At 37.9% G+C, this 19,576-nt stretch overlaps 1 long non-coding RNA gene across 1 annotated transcript; it reads left to right on the forward strand.

The window, feature by feature from the left end:
• Positions 1-231: 231 nt before the first annotated feature.
• On the forward strand, positions 232-1,744 carry LOC113321342. The gene is made up of 2 exons (XR_003346615.1): positions 232-1,486; positions 1,590-1,744. It is a non-coding gene; the product is annotated as an uncharacterized LOC113321342 (long non-coding RNA).
• Positions 1,745-19,576: the final 17,832 nt, after the last annotated feature.

Here is a 19,576-nt window from a genome sequence, read left to right on the forward strand (position 1 = left end):
CTCTAAAATTTATGCAGAATGGACTACTCGAGCGTGTCATTCGGACACCAGACGAAGAAGATATCATCAGATTAACACGAATAGATAATTATCATTTTTGTTGTCAACCGCATGTATGGCCTTATCAATTCTTGGGTGCCTTACTAATTCTCGTTGGTCTTATCTACATCCGGTCAAGAAGATAACTCTTCTTTCTTTCCTTCTTCTTTATTCTTTCTTCTTTCTATTTTCTTTTCTCTCTTTCTTCTTCTTCTTCTTTTCTACGGCGATTCAGAGATGAAATCTCTGTTAAGAAACTTCACTAAAATTTAGTAAAACTAATCAATCGAGTGTGGTGTTGATGAGTTAATAGTTTGGGTTTGGTTAGAAACATCGATTGAGTTAAGGAGAAGTGATTCTGTGAAGAAATTAGGGTTCATGAAAACAATTTCGGGATTCAATTAAGGGTGAAGAAGAAAGAATCAAAGGATGGGTTTGATAAATTGGAAGGTTTGGTTGATATTTTGAGGTTGAATTAGATAATAGAATCTCTGAGACTTGAATTAGGTTTTGAGTTGGAAATTCAGATGAAGAACTAGAAGATGAATTTGAAGGTTTCAGTGACGAACTAAAGATAGGTTTTGATTGAATTGAAGTTTTGAAGTTAATTCAGTGATGAATCGGTGAATCAGGGTTGGTGTTCTGTTCTTCCCCAATTTATGAGTTTGGGTTGATGATGAAGTAATTGAGTGAAATAACAAGAGATGAAAGGTTGGGTTTTACTGATATGATGTGAAGATGAAGGTTATGAAGCTGATGAAGAACTAGGGTTTGGTTCTGCCATTAAGAAGGTAATTGTTCTGTGGGTAAATCTGTTCAATTTCATTATTAAGTTTATAAGTTTCTTAATGAATTATGAATTAAAATGGTTATGAGATAGATATGTAGTTGAGCTAACCTTGTGATTTCAAATGAATTGTTGAGTTTAATTAAAGTGAATGTGTAGTTGTTATTTGGTTAATACGAATATGGTAGTGAAAATTGGTTAATAATAAGAGTTGTAGTTGGTTTGGTGAATCTAATGCTGCTGTTGAAGCTGAGTTGAGAAATTGTATTGCTGCTGGTGTTGAAGCCTTTGTTCCGATATACTGAATTGAACTTCAAATGATGGAGATGCTATGATTTGCTAGATCTAAAGTTCTTAAAATGTTTCCTTGTGGCTGTGTGTTAAGGAATACAAGTTTGGATGGAGGCTGAGTATGGCTTAGAGATTGCAGGGCTTGAGTTACAATTGCAGGACTAGTGATATCAACGACGCAGATGCAGGGTGAATTTAATTGTGTAAGTGAGATGGTGTTGGTGTTTTGGTATTTGAGTGCGTGGCTCGGAGGTGGTAATAGCAGGTTGTGCTGATGGTTTGTAGTAGCATTTGAAATGGAGACGAGTTTTGGTAATGGTGGTTGTTGGGGGTAATAACTTCAATAGAGGCTTGCAACTACAATTGCAGGTAAGCCGAGCTTAGTGTTGTGAATAAGTTATGAAGTTCAACTTAATGTGTTATTGTTGTAATGGGTTTGTACCTATAATTTGATTGAATTAAAATGGTATAGGTGAAGTGAGACGGAAAAAGAGTAGTTGTAATGTTGTGTTGAGAGTAATTGTGAAAGCCTGTAGTTGCAGATCAGGTAAACTTAGTTTAGTGTTGTAATTGAATTCTGAAGACTGATGTATTGTGTAATTTGAAGTTGAACTTGGATTAGAGTTATAGCTGTGTGAGAACCTTTGTCTGTCTGACTGAACTTATTCAGTTTGACTCTGTTTTTGTTATTGCCTGACTCAGTCTGTTTGGCTGGGTTATTCCTTTTACCTAAATTAGTCTTTTGACCGAGTTAACTCAGTCACTAGGATCTGTCCCGATTTGACTCAGTGACCAGGACCTGACCTTGACCACTTGACTTGACCTTTGATTGATGTTGACTGCTAGTTGATGTTTGACCGTTAGTGACTGTTAGATGACTCTTATGGACTGGACCTTAGTTAATGGGCTTGTTTAGTTGACTTGGGCTTATAGTTAGTTTTCCTAATGAATATGAATTGGACCCTTAAGGTTCGATTTAGCCTTTGGTTCCTTATACATGAAGGTATATCTTCCTGAGACTATTCAAGTGAACTATAGAACCAATCCAATTGAATTAGTAAACCTTAGATATGTTAAAGATAGATAATAAAATGATGTAGAAGAATAAATGGGCTTAAAACCATTAGTTAGACTTGTATGATTCTCATGTGAGCCATTTTGGCTAGTTTCTTAAACTTCTTGTGTGATTAACAGTTAGTCTATATTAACAACGATCGATTCAAAGGATGAACCAGTGGTTCGTGGATCTCGAGGTAGGCATGGCTTGTCATCAAAAGAGGTGGGAATTTATATTTAACTTTTTTGTAATTATTATTGTTTTCTTTTACAAAAGTTTATGTTTAACAAATTCATGCATTATCTGATTGTGCATTGCTTTATTTAAATTCCGAAAGTATATAGAATACGCTCCTTCATTTTGGTGTGTAAGGAATTGGTCGACACCAACATTGATGTGTAAGGAATTGGTCGACATCAATGCATAATACTGGATGTGTAAGTAATTGGTCGACATCCAATATATTTCATTGTCAATGTATATAATTGGATGTGTAAGGAATTGGTCGACATCCAATAGACTTCATTATCAATGTATAATATGGGATGTGTAAGGAATTGGTCGACATCTGATATATTCATTGTTTTCCAAATCATTCCAATGATTACTTGAAAGTTAAATGTTATTCCTACTGGGCACTCTGTGCCCACCCTTTTCCACTTTCAGTTTTCAGAGACAGTTCAGAGTTGCGCAGCGAAAGCCACAAGTGTTGACTCCGTTAATTAGTTAACTTCTTCTATGTTATTATGTTGTTTATTGTATCTGTAAACCAAATGACTATTGTATATGTATCATTTGAGAGAAGTTCATGTATATATATTCTGAGTGGGGTTAGTTTTGGGATAAGTTTTTTAGCAGATTTCTTAATTGAATGTTTAAGTATTTGAATTAGATTTGTAGGGCCTCTTTATTTAGTTAATCTCTTGGATTAGTCAGCTGCTATCTTAGGGATCGCTACAGCCCATGCAATTCCAGTCAACCTATTTTGGTTCCCACGACAATGTAGTTTCTTCTGATCACATCTGCTGCCAAGAACTGTTGTTGCTCGTTTTTTTATACCAGCCAGAGCTTTACCATAGCAACAACCACTACAAAGGTAATCCATACTTCTCCATATTCTAGTTTCATATGGAAGAAGTAATAGAGTCACCGGTACAGATGCAAGATGGTGTCTTTATCATGGTCAACTCATCGACCATACAAGATAGAAACATGTAAACCACACTTGGAGACTGAGGCTTTATACAGAATCCCTTCACTGTCAAAGCTCAGAAGACACGGTCAACCAAAAATTCATAGCCACGACAAGGTCATCTCCTCTTCAAAGGTGTAGCGTAAGGATATAATCACCTCTCTGTCTAGAAGGCGCCTGCAAAACTTTACGAGGCCCACGATGGATCCCAGGCTTACTCAGAGAAAACAACTTCAATAACCAAAGAGAAGTGCGACTGGGGACTGCTCATCGTGGTTCATCCCCGACAACAATCAAGCATTCATGAGATAACTCCAGAGACGCGGCTGAAAATTTTTTCTTGAAAAGACATAGGGAGCCACGATTAACGACATAACTTCGTCACTTCTACCTCTTCGTTATCCAGAATGTTTCGTCCATGTGATGTTCCAAGAATCCCGTCGAGAGTACAATAATCTTGTATCAAATCCCATAGGCGTGGATTCAAGGCGATGCAATTAAAGTAGGCTACACTTGGGGACTGAAGCCTCCTTCAGGTTTAGATGTTTAAACGCAGTCACCACCTTACCAGTGAATGCAGTAGAAGCACATCTTCCACGAGAAAATAAACTCAGGATAATTACACATGGGGACTACCAGCATGGGATGCCTTCACTTCCTCAACCAGGTTATTTCTGATTTCAACATCATCATTGTCAAAGCTTTACGAGCCGCGGGAATTTCTCAACATGAAGTCGTTCACGTGCGCCAAAGACTCCAAAAGCACGCCACAGAGATACATTCACATATCCGGCCATGTCATCGGATTTAACAGAAGTATACCTGGGGACTGCTCATCGCATCTCATTCCATACAATAATCCAAGATTCAAAGGATGGTTAAAAGGATATCGTTTGGAACGAAGTCCTTGAAGACTTGATAGCAGCACATCGGCAACGGAACGCCTCTCAACTCATCTATTTCACCCAATGGATCTGGAAGATTTCGACCATACAAGCATCCACAACATATCATCATCGCAATCAGAAAGTCTAGGTACCAAATAACCTAAAGTCAAGGATGGACCAACAACGCAACCATAATCTCCAAGATTATCCCTGACATGATCATTGCTGAGCATATATTTTATCCATCCATCCCAAGAGTGCAATGGAGTTTGGTAAAACTTTGAAATCCACTGGAGAGGTTAGATACTCATTCTTCTGGAGTCAGAACCTTATTACACATTCTAAAGAATATCGATGGTACTGTTGGGTGGCTACATGCGCAAAATGGAAGAGAGCACCTACCTTGAGTTCTCCTGGATCGCCTTGCTGCTGATTATAAACATTGGAGATTGATTTGTTGTCGTTAATAATCTCTATACCAATGCTAACAAATGATGAAGAGGAGCCAGACGCTACAGACGAAAGCACGGAGCCAGACGAGCAATAAAAAAAGAAGAGGGTCGATATCCCATTTTTCATACGAACGGAGTTTCTAGAGTTTGAACAGAAGAAGGATTCCTTCTTGCTCCATGAACGGAATAGATGAATGGGCGCACCACACTCACGCTCCATAGCTGAACAAGCAGTGTGCTAAAATCTCCGCTCCATAGCCGAACAAGCAGCGTGCCAGCATCGGCACTCCGTGGACAAAGTTGCAGCGCCAGCATCATTACCGCTCCGTGTCCCAATTCAGCAGCGCCATCACCACCGCTCCGCCACACCAAGTCAGCAGCACCATCACCACCGCTCCGTGGCCAAAGTCGCGGCGCCAGCATCAATGGTTCGTGGCCAAAGTTGCAGCATCAGCACTCCGTGACCAAAGTTGCAGCACCAACGCCAGCACCCTGTGGCCGATCTGGAAATACGCTAGGCCGCCAGCACAAGGACCATAGACTACTCATGCATCCTGCCAAAGGTTAGTCGAATTTTCCTGGAAATCTCTCCATGTCTTGCCTTTTAGATTTTACCCTTGTTTGTCACCATCTCATGATTACCCCGCAACAATGCCACTGTTACGAGCTAAGCAGGGGACTTAATGTTGATGGTGGTTTTTTAGTTCAGGGCTAAATTTTAAAAGTCTATCTACCTGACCCGACATCAGATGTAGTAGACGTTATATGTCTATATTCTGCAGGGAATTTGGAGAATATATCAAAATCTGATGAGTGCCTATGTCTCTCTTCATATTATATTGAAACTCAAGCTCCTAGATGAATTGTTCACTAGTATAGAGCCTAATGAGTGTATAAGATCCTAGCTGCATTACTCACAAATGTCGGAGCCTGCTGAGCACTTTTCTTGTGCTTATGTTCCCCGGCAGAACCCTTAATATTGGCATGGCATGACGAATTTGTATTCACTCACAACAGAGTAGCACGAATTTCCAAGTATCAAGGTTAAGGTCCTTGCATAAAGTACTCAATCAGAAAGCATACTGCTCTCTGGCAATAAAGAATTATGTGTCAACACATAGAATTCAATCAATTTTGTGATAGTTCACAAAATTCATAAACCCGACTAATTTGCAGAAATTAGGGTTTTACGCCATGCGCAGTATATTAGACCCCGTTGGTCGAAATTAAGCTTAGGAAACTAAGCAATCGATACGCCGTGGATTAGTAGGTGCAAAGTCCTACCCAAAACTAGAAAGCAAGGAATAAAGGAGCCGCGGAGAAGGAGCAGGAACAAAAGAAGGTGTGGCCACGCCATAGGCCAGCCGGCGCCACTTGCAAGTGGACACACCCCATGTTGCCCAAACCGTCCCTTATTCCCTATCGACCAATCAGGTCGCTTTAAACTTGCCACACTCCCATGAGTTGTGGCTGGGCCCATACTTGCCGTCCCTATTCCCCATCGACCAATCAGGTCGCGTTAAATCAGCTACGCGCACCAGAAGTGTGGTCACGCCCGTGCTTGGCCGGCCCTCTATTTTTATTGACCAATCAGGTTGCTCTAAACCCTCCACATATTAAAAGAGGTGGAATTGCGTCAAGTGGTCACCATGCCAAGTTGTCTTCACAAAGACCGCGCCAATGGCTTGCTAACGGCATGCCGAGCATGCCAAGCCGCATGCCAAACGAGCATGCCAAGCCGAATGCTACCTTGCCGCAGTAGCACGCCAAACGCGCCAACGCGCCATGAATAGCGCACCTACGTGCCAATCCACTTTCTGTTCGTGGCCAACGCCATAACGGACTTCAACGTGGTTATTCTATCCATAAGCACGATCTTTCTTTAGTGGTGATGGATGAAACCCTAATTCCAATCGTGGCACAAACTATGCCACTTCGGGCCCCACAACATGCCACGAGAGATGCGGACTTAGAAAACCCTAATAAAGGCGCCACACCATAGCCACTCGTGGAAATACTTGCTCATGTGGCCATTTCCACGTGATGGCCTGGCTATGGTTCCTTTGGCGTGTCTCTGGCATCGTTTGCACAAAACGCCGTTGTGCCATGGTCACATGCCACATGCCGTATGCGCTAATTAGGGTTTCGGCATGCCAAACCCTAATTTAGGAAAAGTTGCTACGCAAACCAAGCCAAATGATGTTCCACATAACATTGGGATTGATGTGGCTACTGGAAATGATGTTTCCACACCACATTTGAGTCTAACACCAATGTGCAAAATCTGGCGGCCATGGCTACGCCAGGCGCCACTTGCACCATCGTGCCATTGGCATGCGCTAACCATGCCAACCATGCCACTGGCATGCGCTATCCATTACACCATTGGCATGTATCAATGGCGCCCTGTGCTATTGACAGGCGCCAATAGGATGTGGCCATAATCAATGGCCACCCTTTCTCATAAGATGCAATCTTAGCCGTCCAAATTCGCCATGGAATTGACGGGCCTGTGGCAAGTTTTAGGCGACCAGCCAAGACAAGCCAAATAGCACCACATGTTATTTTCCTGTGGCAAGTCTCTTGACTTTAACTTTCCACACGTAGCAGACTGCTACACGTTTTCCACGAAAACACTCGAGACATCAAACATGTCACAAACTGGGGGATACTTATCTGGGTATTGGTCTGGAGGTTTACATCGTGCGGCATGCAACACGCCCATTATAAGAAAGTGTCAGGAAACATGGAAGTTAGTGGTGGCAAGAAGTAATGAGTGAAAACAAACTTGTTTCTTTCATCGTGGAAACGTGGTTTATGGCGGTTATACATTGATCCACTCTTCCATCACTCAGTCACTCCCACTTCCTATGAAACCAGGGTGCGTTCAATTATGACTTGTATAAATAGGTTTCACCTATTTCCACCAAACAACAAGTTTTGGTCAGAACAACAACACAGTATCCATAAAAACACCAAAGAACTGATAGCTTACATTTTGCAAGCAAGTTCCAAATTCTGATACAAGTCATAAAATAGCCACACCTTCAGAATTAACTATTCTGGTCTCAACACCTTCTTCGCTTCACTCCCTAAGACCAACCCTTCTCCTTCACTTTGTGACCGAAGCAAGACTGGAACGACCATTTCTTGGTTTAGGCCAGGATTGTACAGATTGATCTCTCGAATCTAAAGTACTCCCATGCAGTGCATTTGTTTTAGGTTTAGATTTGTTTCTCATCCATACACCCAAATTTACCAAAACCAGAAGAAATAATTTTTACCCACAAACACTATCACTCAAAAGTCTATCTATTTTATCTCCTATTTTTAGACAAAAGTCGTATTGCTATATAGACTTCACTTATACGCATTTGCTATTTCGACTGAGTTTAACTCACTTATCTATTTATCGAAATATGTGTTGGTAAGCTTTCACTTTAACCAAGTTTATCTTTACTCTTGACGAAAGTCATATTGATTATTTCAATAACTTGAAAATCTCTTTGATGCTAATAGTTTGTGGATAACAACTATTTTCATCCTCTAAGAAAGTTTCAATGATTGAAATGAGAGTTTATCACAAGTAATCATGTTTGGATATAAACATAGTGTGTATTCACATTTGTGTAAAATCCAAAATCGGGAACCTAAGTATGCGTACCTGTACACGTACTGGTTGGTTGTTGGAAGTCCGGAACCTAGGTATGCGTACCCGTACGCGTACTGGCGGAAGTTTGGGTTCCGTGAATTTCTGTTGGAATTTGGAAGTATGAATTGGTATGTGTACCCGTACGCGTACTGGCGTAACCAAACTCGGTCCGGCTACTTAGGTATGCGTACCCGTTTGCATACTTAAGTAAGTTACTTTCTAAAATCGGTTTTTCATGAACTAAAATATTTATATAATAAGGAATGCACTCTTTTGCAAACCGTGGCTATGATGTTCATGAATTGATTCGAGTGAATCCAGTCGATTTTTCTTCAATTGTGTCTTGTATACTTCAATGATATCTAAGCAATTGAACAACTCTCTAACTAGTTTCATTTGAGTCATTTGAACAAGTTATGGTAAAGATGAATAAGGTTGATATGAAAGTGCTCATATGGTTAACTATTCTTGAACTGACAAAGTGTACACATTTAGGTACGGTTACTCAAACCTAAATGAAGGTACATTTCATTTGTGTATAACAAGCTAAGTTCGATCTAATGGTTGAAAGATATTAGCTTGAATCTAATCATGTTTTCATCTAACGATGAATATTGAATGCTTTGTTACCAAGGTAACTTAGATTGCAAACCCTGATTTGAAATATATATAAAGGAGAACTCTAGCAACTGGGAAACCTAGTCCCCACACCTCCTGTGTGATACTAGTTGCATAAGCTAGAGTCGATTCTCCTTTAACCTTAGGTTTTTCACGAAACCCTATAGGTTAACAACTTAAAGACTTCATTGGGATTGTGAAGCCAGACCCAACTATTTTTCTATAGTTGCGTATTCTGATCTTGTCGTTTTCTATTGTGATTGAGTACTGTCTTCTTTAAGATTTGCTCGAGATTTTATCTCCGATAGGTAAGATTGAAAAGTAGCCACAAACACCTACGTCTCATCGTTTGTGATTCCACAATATCCTGTTTCGTTAATCGATTAATATTATTGTGAGGTGATTGATAATACTAGGCTGTTCTTCGGGAATATAAGTCCGGTTTATTAATTGGTTCCTGTTCACCTTGATTTATCAAAAGACGGAACAAAAACTCGTAGGTATTTCTTTGGGAGACGGATTTATCTATTCAATAGACTTTTATGTGTGATACAGATTTTTTCATCAAGTCTTCGACTTTGGGTCGTATCAACTCTTAGTTGTGGTGAGATCAGCTAAGGGAATCAAATGCACGGAATCCGGCGTGGTTCTTGAGGCGTAAGGAACACAGTTGTACCTTGATCAGTGTGAGGTTGATTAGGGATCAACTACATTCAGTCCGAAGTTAACTTGGAGTAGGCTAGTGTATGTAACGACTTAATACAATGTAGTGTTCAAATCTGGACTAGGTCCCGAGGTTTTTCTGTATTTGCGGTTTCCTCGTTAACAAAACATCTGGTGTTTGTGTTGTTTCTTTTCCGCTTTATATTTTGTTATTTAATTCAAATATCACAGGTTGTGCGTTGAATCAATCAATTGGTAAATCCAACGTTTGGTTGTTGATTGAAATTGATTGATCCTTGATCATTGGTCTTTGGTACCGTTCAAGTTATTTCTCTTGTATTCAATCAGGCTCACAAATTCCTATTTGTTTGATTGCGGATTGAATTGAGAAATTGAGATATAAATTTTTGATATAATTTTTCTTAAGATTGAGTCTGACTGTCTAGTTGATTCTCTTGAAAGTATATTGGAGTTAGTCCATATAGATTGCTGAGTGAAATATTGGGTGAGGTTGTTAGAACCCCGTTTTTTCAGATTCGGTCTCAACTACATTTCAGTTTGAAGTCTTATAGTAGGTGAAAACGCGGGGGTACCAAAATACACCACCACTTTTTTCTTAGAAAATTTGTATGGACAAACTCAATACGACTCCGTGAGTCAAACTCAATCAAGGAATAATATCTACAATTATATCTCTCTCTTGCGATTAGAACATTTACAGAAACAAGTATGTGAACCTAATCACAAAGATATTACTTGGATGGTACCAAGGACCAATTTTCCAAGAATCAATCTAGTCGTATCCAACAAACTAGGTCGGATGTTCTACTAAGATTGACCAACGTACAACCTGTGATTTTTCAATTATGAGGATAAACAAAATAATGCGGAAAAAGAAATAACACAGACACCAGAAGTTTTGTTAACGAGGAACCGCAAATGCAGAAAAACCCCGGGACCTAGTCAAGATTGAACACCAAACTGTATTAAGCCACTACAGACACTAGCCTACTACCAATTAACTTCGGACTGGAATTTTTTTAAGCCCTAAAAATATCTCACCGATTAAGGTACAATCACGATCCTTACACCTCTTGAATCCAAGCAGGACCTCGCCCAATTGATTCCCTTAGATGACGTTGCACCAACTAAGAGTTGCTTCAACTCAATTGAAGACTTTAAACCAAATCTGCCTCCGACAGATTAAGCCTACATAATTGATTTCCTGATTACGATCGACATGTATGATCAAAATCAAACGTATGATTAAGGTGATGAAAATCGATAGCAATTTGACAAAGTCTAGCTATCCTCAAAATCTAGACTTATGCAACTCGAAGTGCATCCTATATTATTATTCACCTCACGAGCATAAAACCCGTAGAATCAATAAAGTTTGAGACGAAGAGAACTTTGATTATTTCTATCTATCTTGATCGATGGAGCAAGCTCTTCAAACAATCAAGATCAGGATACTCAAGTTATCAAGGAAAGTTAACTGGACTTGGGTTCACGAATCCCTGTGAAGACTTTGTATTCGCTAAACCCTAAAAGGATTAGGAAGAGGGCGACTCTATATACAACTAGGACACACCAAAAAGTAGTGTCGGGATTCAAAGATCCCAGTTGCTTGAAGTTCCCCTTTTGTAGACATTCAAAGCATAGGTTGCTTTAGGTTTAAGTTAAGATAACTTTGGAACCAAGCAAACAATATCCACCGTTAGGTGAATCTTTGAATCTGATTTACATAAGCAAGATATACACTCTGGTTAGGTGAAACTGTAACTGAACCGCGAACAAAGACTATGTTTAACATGATTAGCCGAAACTAGCCGGTTTGAACTTAAAAGCTTAACCTTCATTTTCATGAACATATAAGACATTAATTATGAGTCACAAACATGTGATCAAATATGTCTAGTGTTTATAGAGAATTAATCAAATGCTAATTATTTCGTAGAAATAATTCAAACACACTTGAAAATATAATCGACATGATTAGTAGGTGTACAAGGTACAAATACCATTACCGTTCGTGAGTCGGTTCAATCACAGTACGCATACCGTTGTGGAAACTTTAAACCAAAAACAAAGTTCCGGAGTTCACCAAACCTTTTAGGTTTGCAAACTTTACACCAAATCAAAGTTCCGTAGTTCACAGAACTTTTTAAGTTTGCGTACCAGTTTGGAAACCCGAAGACTGTCGCCGATTCCAAAGTTCACAAAAAATAAATTGGTTTGCATACCGGTTTGGAAATGCTACCGAGTTTAGGAACATATAATTGTTTAAGTTTGCGTACCGGTTTGGATACTCACCTCGGTTCCGTAACCACAGTTCAATAATGGTTTGCATGCGAGTATGCATACTGACCCGGTTCACGAGTTCAACAAATTTTCATATGATGTGCATAAGAATATGCGTATCACAAATCTGTAAGTCGATATGTATAGATACTCCGCTACGTGTACGAGTACATGTAATACGGGTTCAGACGTATAACAGTTTTCTCAGTTTGTAAGACTGATACCACTGTCTTGTATCTGTATCTATAGTAGTTCTATATTTATCTCTAAATCGATGCGAAACATTCCCGAATAACATCAATTACACATATCACTGGTCCAAGCTATTTTCGAATGGTAAACTTGAATCATGATTTTTTATTCTGAACAATAAATTGTCCTTAACCGAAATTCATCAAGCATGAACAAATGTTCATTAAGCTTAGTCATTATATTTCGAGAAATTATCAAGATAAACTTTACTCGAAATTCTTGTTTATGCATACTAGTCTAATTAGTTATGCGACATCGTCTCAGATGATAGAAAAGTGAATATAAGTTGAGATATATGTGATTCAGTCTTCACTTACCTTTTGTTGATGAAGTTCTCCAAAAGCTTCAGTTGATCTTCGCCTTCAAACGGTATAACACAATGATGACTGTTGTGATCCTTTGTTTCTCAACTACATTTATATCCTATTCTGAGACTTAACTAATTGTAGACTAGAAATCAAGATATTTCTTTGACAACTAAATTTGACAACAAGCTTGAGATAGAAACACTTGTGAGTTCGACCGAGAAATGCTCTAATAGTAGGCTAGTGTCTATATCAACTTAATACAGTTTGGTATTCAAATCTAAACGAGGTCCCGCGGTTTTTTTTGCTAGTGCGGTTTTCTCGTTAACAAAACTTCTTGTATCTTTTGTTTTTCCTTTTCCGCGTCATATTTTTTATGTTTATAATAGGAGTTACACAAGTAGTACATATTCAATATTACTAGATAAGTCTATATAATTAAGATCGATTACGAGACTTGTTTCTCGTAGATTTCGTATCTTGAAAGATAAATAACAAGTTTATTACTTGGCAGAATCCCGATCTGAATATTTGGATACGGCTAGATTGATCTGGGATATTAATTTTTGAGATCGTCCAAGTACTCTTATTAACAATCAGCTTCACGGACTCTATAGTCTATAAATTCTTATTGAGAAGAGATATAGGTATAAACTTTAAATACATATTACCAAGGATCATTCAGTTGCTATACTTGCGTTTCATCTAAAGATAGCAAAAGTTCTCTTGATTTTCAAGTTATCTTAGCTTGAATTCTAAGCAACCCTTAGTCTTGAAAAATGATCAATAGAGATGTTCTTTCAGCTGGGAAAATCAATCCATGACACTTTATGTCCTAGTTGATAGCTAGAGTCGTCCTCTATTGACCTAGATTGCCTCTGAAAAATATAACTAAGTGTACGACTAAAAGACTTCTCTCTGGGGATTCGTGAATCCAAATCTGAATATCTTTATCTTGATAGTTCATGTATCATGATCGTGCTTTTCTGTTATTGAGATTCTCATAATCTATTTCAGGCAGGATAAATAGAAATCGTAAAGTTCTCTTCGTCTCAGACTTTGTGATTCCTCAAGATAGAAATCGGCGAACCAAACTTTGCATTACGATTTTGAGTATAATCTATATTTATAGCAGGTCAAGGTATTTTCATGTTTTAGATCTTTTTTATGCCTCTAATTGTTTATAACGGCCTTCATATTGCTTAACTTATACTAAGAACAAGTAGAAGATTTTGTTTAGAGAAATTAGTAAGAAGAGAGTGGAGTGGTTTGAGTGAAAATGTAAAAATTTAGGTATAATGTTTGAAATTTAGAGCCGTTGAGAAAAGAGTTGTTGGCTTTTTACTGTTGGAGGTTTTTCATCTCCCGCCTGCAGATTTACTTCGTCCGCTTGTGGATTGTGTTGGCTCACCGCGGATCTTCTCTGTTCGCGCGCTTCTTTGTCCCTCTCCCATTACTTTTACGATAATGCAAATTGGCCTTTACCCATCCACCTGACTTGGTAAAAAGAATTATTTTCTGATTCCCATATGAATTTCCCTTACCAAACACAATTTGATCATTTTTTAATCAACTTTAACTTTAGTTTATATTTTACCGAACGTTCAACTGTTTTTATCACATATCACAACACAATAATGCACAGCAGAAAATTTTTTTTTACAAAACTCACGACAATGTAAAACTAAGCCCTTAGAGAAGTTCATATGGAATGAACAAACTCATAGTTTGTTCATTTTCCCCCATTATGGACTCAACAAACATGAAACATGGATGTTCAAACCAACAAATTTGTACATTGAGTTGGAACATGTAGCGCCCATTTGATGGTAGGTCGGGCGACCTTGCCTCCAACGCTGGCGCTTGAGCCAAAAGCGTTGGTGCTTAAACCAATAGCGCTGGCGCTTGTCACTCCGTCGCCAGTTGTTACTTCACACGCCAGCGGTTTTGGTTAAAGCGCCAACGACTGAATCTGGACGCCTGAAAAATCTTGTTATCTAACGGATATAATTTTTGAGTTCTAGAAATACTCTCCATTTCAACTCCAAATTCACATTCACACATCTAGTCTTCTTTACTCTTCTCTGAGCTTAAAAATATTCTTCCACCTCAACCAATATGAAAAGACGAAGGTACCCAAATATACCTTAATCTAAAACTTTTCCTACCTATAAGTCCTTTCTCCGAAAGTGATTGTGTATGGACTGAGTCGAGACAATACAACTAATCGGTCACACTTGGTGTGATCGTATATGGATACGAGATCGATACAATACAACAACGAAGTATGTTTACTTGATAAAAAGGTTCGGACTTAACCAAACACAATAGGATACACTTATCAAGTAAATAGGAATTAACGTTTGTGTGATTTACTTTAATTATAATAAAACAATTATAATGCGGAAAATAAAAGTAAATGATACAGCAAGATTTTGTTAACGAGGAAACCGCAAATGCAGAAAAACCCCGGGACCTAGTCCAGAATTGAATACTCTCAGGATTAAGCCGCTACACAAAATTACACCAACTTCGTATAGTTGAGACCAAGCAACTAAACCTATAGTTCACCTAGTTCCATCTGTATTCCCACGCCTCCAACTTGTAAATAAGTCACGTACTTGGATCAATTCCTTTGGTTTGTACTCCAAACAGTAAAGGAACAACAAATTTGTTTGGTATCAACTCTCTTCAACCAAGTGATATTAGTCGGACAAAGTCTCTTCCGTTTATCTTAACATAAACTCCTTCGTCAGGTCCTTAGATCTATCGTATTTTCAATTACCAAAGTAATCGTTAAGATTTTGCAATCAACACTCTTAATCCGAAGAATTGTGTTGATGACGATCTACTCAATTAATCAATCCAATTCTATCACAAGTATAAAACCGATTATTAATTGGATCCTCTTTTTACGGAAACAAGTATTGTGCACACCAAAGATTATAAACTAACAAATCAGAAATCTTCTTCGTCTTCAAATCTTCTTAGATATTCAATAAACACCTGCACACAATCACTTGAATCTCTTATGATCAATCACCCACAGAACGAAGTCTATTAACAATGGATTATCACAAGATCGTCTTTTGAACTAACAACAGTCTAAAGATCCATGTCGAAACTCTGAACTAGTTTGAGTGAATCTTATATCAGAAGAGAATATTTTCAAGCATAAACAAACTAGGTGCAATCAAATTTCAACCACGATTATCCAATTAAATCAATGAAAACAAAAGATAAACCACAATTATCTAGTTTCCCACCAACGGTACTGACTAGAGCTTCTCAATCCCAAAGAAGACTTTAAACCGAGCGGTCGTAAGATATTTCGCCTAATTAGGTTACTCTCCTCTCTGAATAGGCAGATTTACCTGTAGCAGTACAACAAGAGGTAGTTTGCTGTTACGAAGGATTGGTTTGCTAGAAATGCAAACTTCAGTATTTATAGACTAGTAAGTTTGGACACCAAGGAATTTCCAAAACCGAAAATATTCTCAAGATATTCATTAAAGCACAAATTCGGTTTCCATAATTCCTGGAAATCCTCTGTCTAAAAATAATGATCGAGATCTCTCGGAAATCTCTAATTAATGAATGCACATTACTAATTCTTATTTCCCTATAAAATGAAATTAATAACCTTAATTAAAATATTCTTAACTTATTTATGTTTCGATCCTGGGATTCTCTTCCCTTAGCTATTAAGGAATAACTTTGAACAATTAAATAATAAACATTCACATCACGTGTTCAAAGTATGTCGACATTCTAACTTTGTAAGTTCTCTTTCATACTTATAACCTTGAAACCGATTTTCCACACTTCTAAACAAGTTTAGAATTGGTTCATCTGACTTTCAAGAACTATGCGATTGATCAAATAACATTCAATTACAAATCATGGGTTTAACGGTTCTACCAAAACAAGTTTCGGTTCTACCTCCATGTGAGTATTGTGCATAGTCACACTACCTTTCCAAAATTCGGTTGACTAGGTACTAGGATCGGTTCCCCACATATATATGGTATCTAACTTGAATGTGTTGCACATGTCCATAGGATCGGTTCCCCTTTGCCTAAAAACGTGTTGCACATGTCCATAGGATCGGTTCCCCTTTCGGATATAAACCTGTTGCACCTCATACAAGGATCGGTTCCCTTTGTGATGTACTGCACCTCTTACTATGATCGGTTCCTCTTTTCTCAATTTTGGTCAGACATAAAGTCACAAACCCGATCATACCTTCTCAGGTGATTACTTAAGATCGGTTTCACTAATAAAAGTCATACCAATACATAAGTCAGGCCTTTGTGAATAGTTCTACCAAGAAAACAAACAAGTTGTGAGCGGTTATACTCAATCACAAATATTGGTTGTTCATAGGATGATCTATGAATAAAAAAACCAATGACACCTGGCAATTTCCTTTTCGGTTCACAAACAAGTTTATAAACTTACTTCCTTAGAACACATGTAAACATTGTTTCCTAGAATGAAATCCTCACCTCATATCCATACATAATCACAATAGCATTCAAATGATTACGGCGATGTCTTATCTACAAAGTTTAATGGTTAAGCAATAAACCTCGTATTGTGTTCCTTAATACTATGTCTATCTAGAGTTCAAATATGCGTCACAGTTTTGTTTTAAATATGCATGACTTGAAAGATACATTAGGGAATGAAACAATTCAAGTCAAATATCACTAACCTCAAGTGGAAGGATGATTGTTGTCGTTGTAGCTCCTTGCTTCTTCACATCTTCAAGTCTTCACAATACTCGTAATGTCTCATTATCCTAATACTTTCAAGCTTACCTATACGAAGTTGACTCTGGTACATAATCAAGCGACTCTTAACATGAGTTTTGATTCACTAAAATATGACAACCAAACTTGACATACCAACGCTAGGTGGGTTCAACCGAGCTATGCTCTAACAATCTCCGCCGTCGTCAATTTTAGTGACAAAACTCTTATATCATATGGATAAACAAATTACAAGAATTCATTAGACATACGCTTGATTCCCGAATTCAACAACACGGTAAACTGCATACATTCAATCCTCAAAAATGTCGTTGTTGACATCATAATAACAAAGTTAATACTCCCCCTAAGGAAGATATGTAGATATTTGATATGCACGAAAGTGCGACACATTTTCACCCATAAATACATTAGCTGGGACTCATTGTATCACTAATAAACTTGTTTTAGTTGTTTTTGGAAGAATAAGCTCGTGGATATTTGGCTCGAAAAAAAATGTTATTTGCACCCAGAGGACACGTGTTATTCGGACTCTCAATGTTGGTTAAGGGGCAAATCAATTACTAAGGGGCTCCCAGTTACTAAGGGGCACCCTCTTTACTATTTGCACCCACTTGTTATGGGCACCCAAGGACCGAATGGGGGCACCCTTCTTCTTTACGGTTTGAAGATGTTTTTGGCAGGAAAAGTAGATTTCAAATGGCGAATTATTCTGAATTGGAATTACACGAGATTTGGTAGGAGATATTCACGGGATTGGATTGTAAACACTCTGTTTCATCCAAATAAGGTTGGTAATCATGTTGGATTAGTAAGAAAAGGAAAGGAAAGATGATCTCGTGAAAACAGGGAAAGTTTGGTGATTCTCTGCGTGATTTTCTGGAAGATATTCTGGATTGATTTGGTGAAATTCTGTTACTGTTTTTGTTTGAGAATGACTTGTCACGGTCAAGTAAAGATGGTAAGTCGTGTGGAAACGAGAAAACAGGAAGGTGTACATGGATTGAATAAAACATGGGTGAGTGAATTTTCACGGGATATGCTGCACTCTTTCCCGTGTTTTCATGCGATTAACATGTGTCTGTTGGGTGTTTATACTCTTCATAAATGTGTAATCGACTAGTTAAGAAGATTTGAAAGCAACATGAGCTTGTGAAAGAGCAAGAGATAGAAATTATTTTCGTTTTTGGCAGCAGAGAATAAGAAGTGATTAATGAAGATTATATGGAGTTATTGTCGAGTATTTTCGATTCTGAAGAGTATATAAAGGGTTCTAAGTGTTATGAGAAGTGCATCGATAGTTGGTGAGAAGACCAGAGGGTTGCAGAGAAGATTTCTCTGCTGCTGCAGAGAAGAAGAAGAAGAAGAACATTTGACGCCTACTGACTGTCGCAGAGAACTGTCGCTTATAAACAGTACTCGTAACAGTCAGTTTGGCACGCTTGTTTTGAATTTGCAACAACTCTTGTAACGGTGACTTATGTAAGGTCAATACAGCGTTGCAGTTTCATTGTAATATTAGTTTTCTTCAATAAAAACACCAAATTATATTTTTGAGTGTGTTTTCATTATGAGAAGCTAAACCCCAACACTGGGTCGACGGAGGAAGCCAAACTTCATACATGGGTGAATTTATTTTATTTTCTATATGACTTTTGCACTAATTAAAATAGAATTATGATTTGAATTAATTAGTTATCATTTTATTTGATGGGTCATGCTTGCTTAGATGTTTGATGTTCCATGCTTACGATTTATAACCAATATTTTGAGAATCTACTTTGGCAAAATAAGAGTCGATGTTATTTTATTTATTTAGCGATAATTGTTGAGAATAAATAATTGAGCCTTATGATATGAATGCGGTGGAATCCTAGTCCCAATAACTCTCTCTTTTATTATTTTCATTAAACCTTTAAATTTAATCTTCACAAGTCTTAGAGTTGGAATCTTTATTACTACAACAAATAAAAAAATCACATCAATATTTGGTGCCGCCGACGCGGATTTTTTTTTAGATTAATTTTTAGGTTTATTATTATTATTTATTTATTTTTAAATTTTGTACAATATTTTCATTTTTTTTTAGATTTTTTTTTATGCGTCTCTTTTTGTATTTCTTTTCAGGGACATTTTGATGATGATGACTTCTTCTGCGGAGACGTCACCTAAGATGACGCTGGTGGAATATAAGCGTAGAAAGTAAAATTATCAGGAAACCTCGTCTGAGATGACGCTTGCTGAATATAAGCGTAGGCAACGATATGGAGTTTTTGATCCACATGTGGTAAGTGAAGAATAT

Source organism: Papaver somniferum, chromosome 11, assembly GCF_003573695.1.
Source record: "Papaver somniferum cultivar HN1 chromosome 11, ASM357369v1, whole genome shotgun sequence".
Lineage (NCBI taxonomy): Eukaryota > Viridiplantae > Streptophyta > Magnoliopsida > Ranunculales > Papaveraceae > Papaver > Papaver somniferum.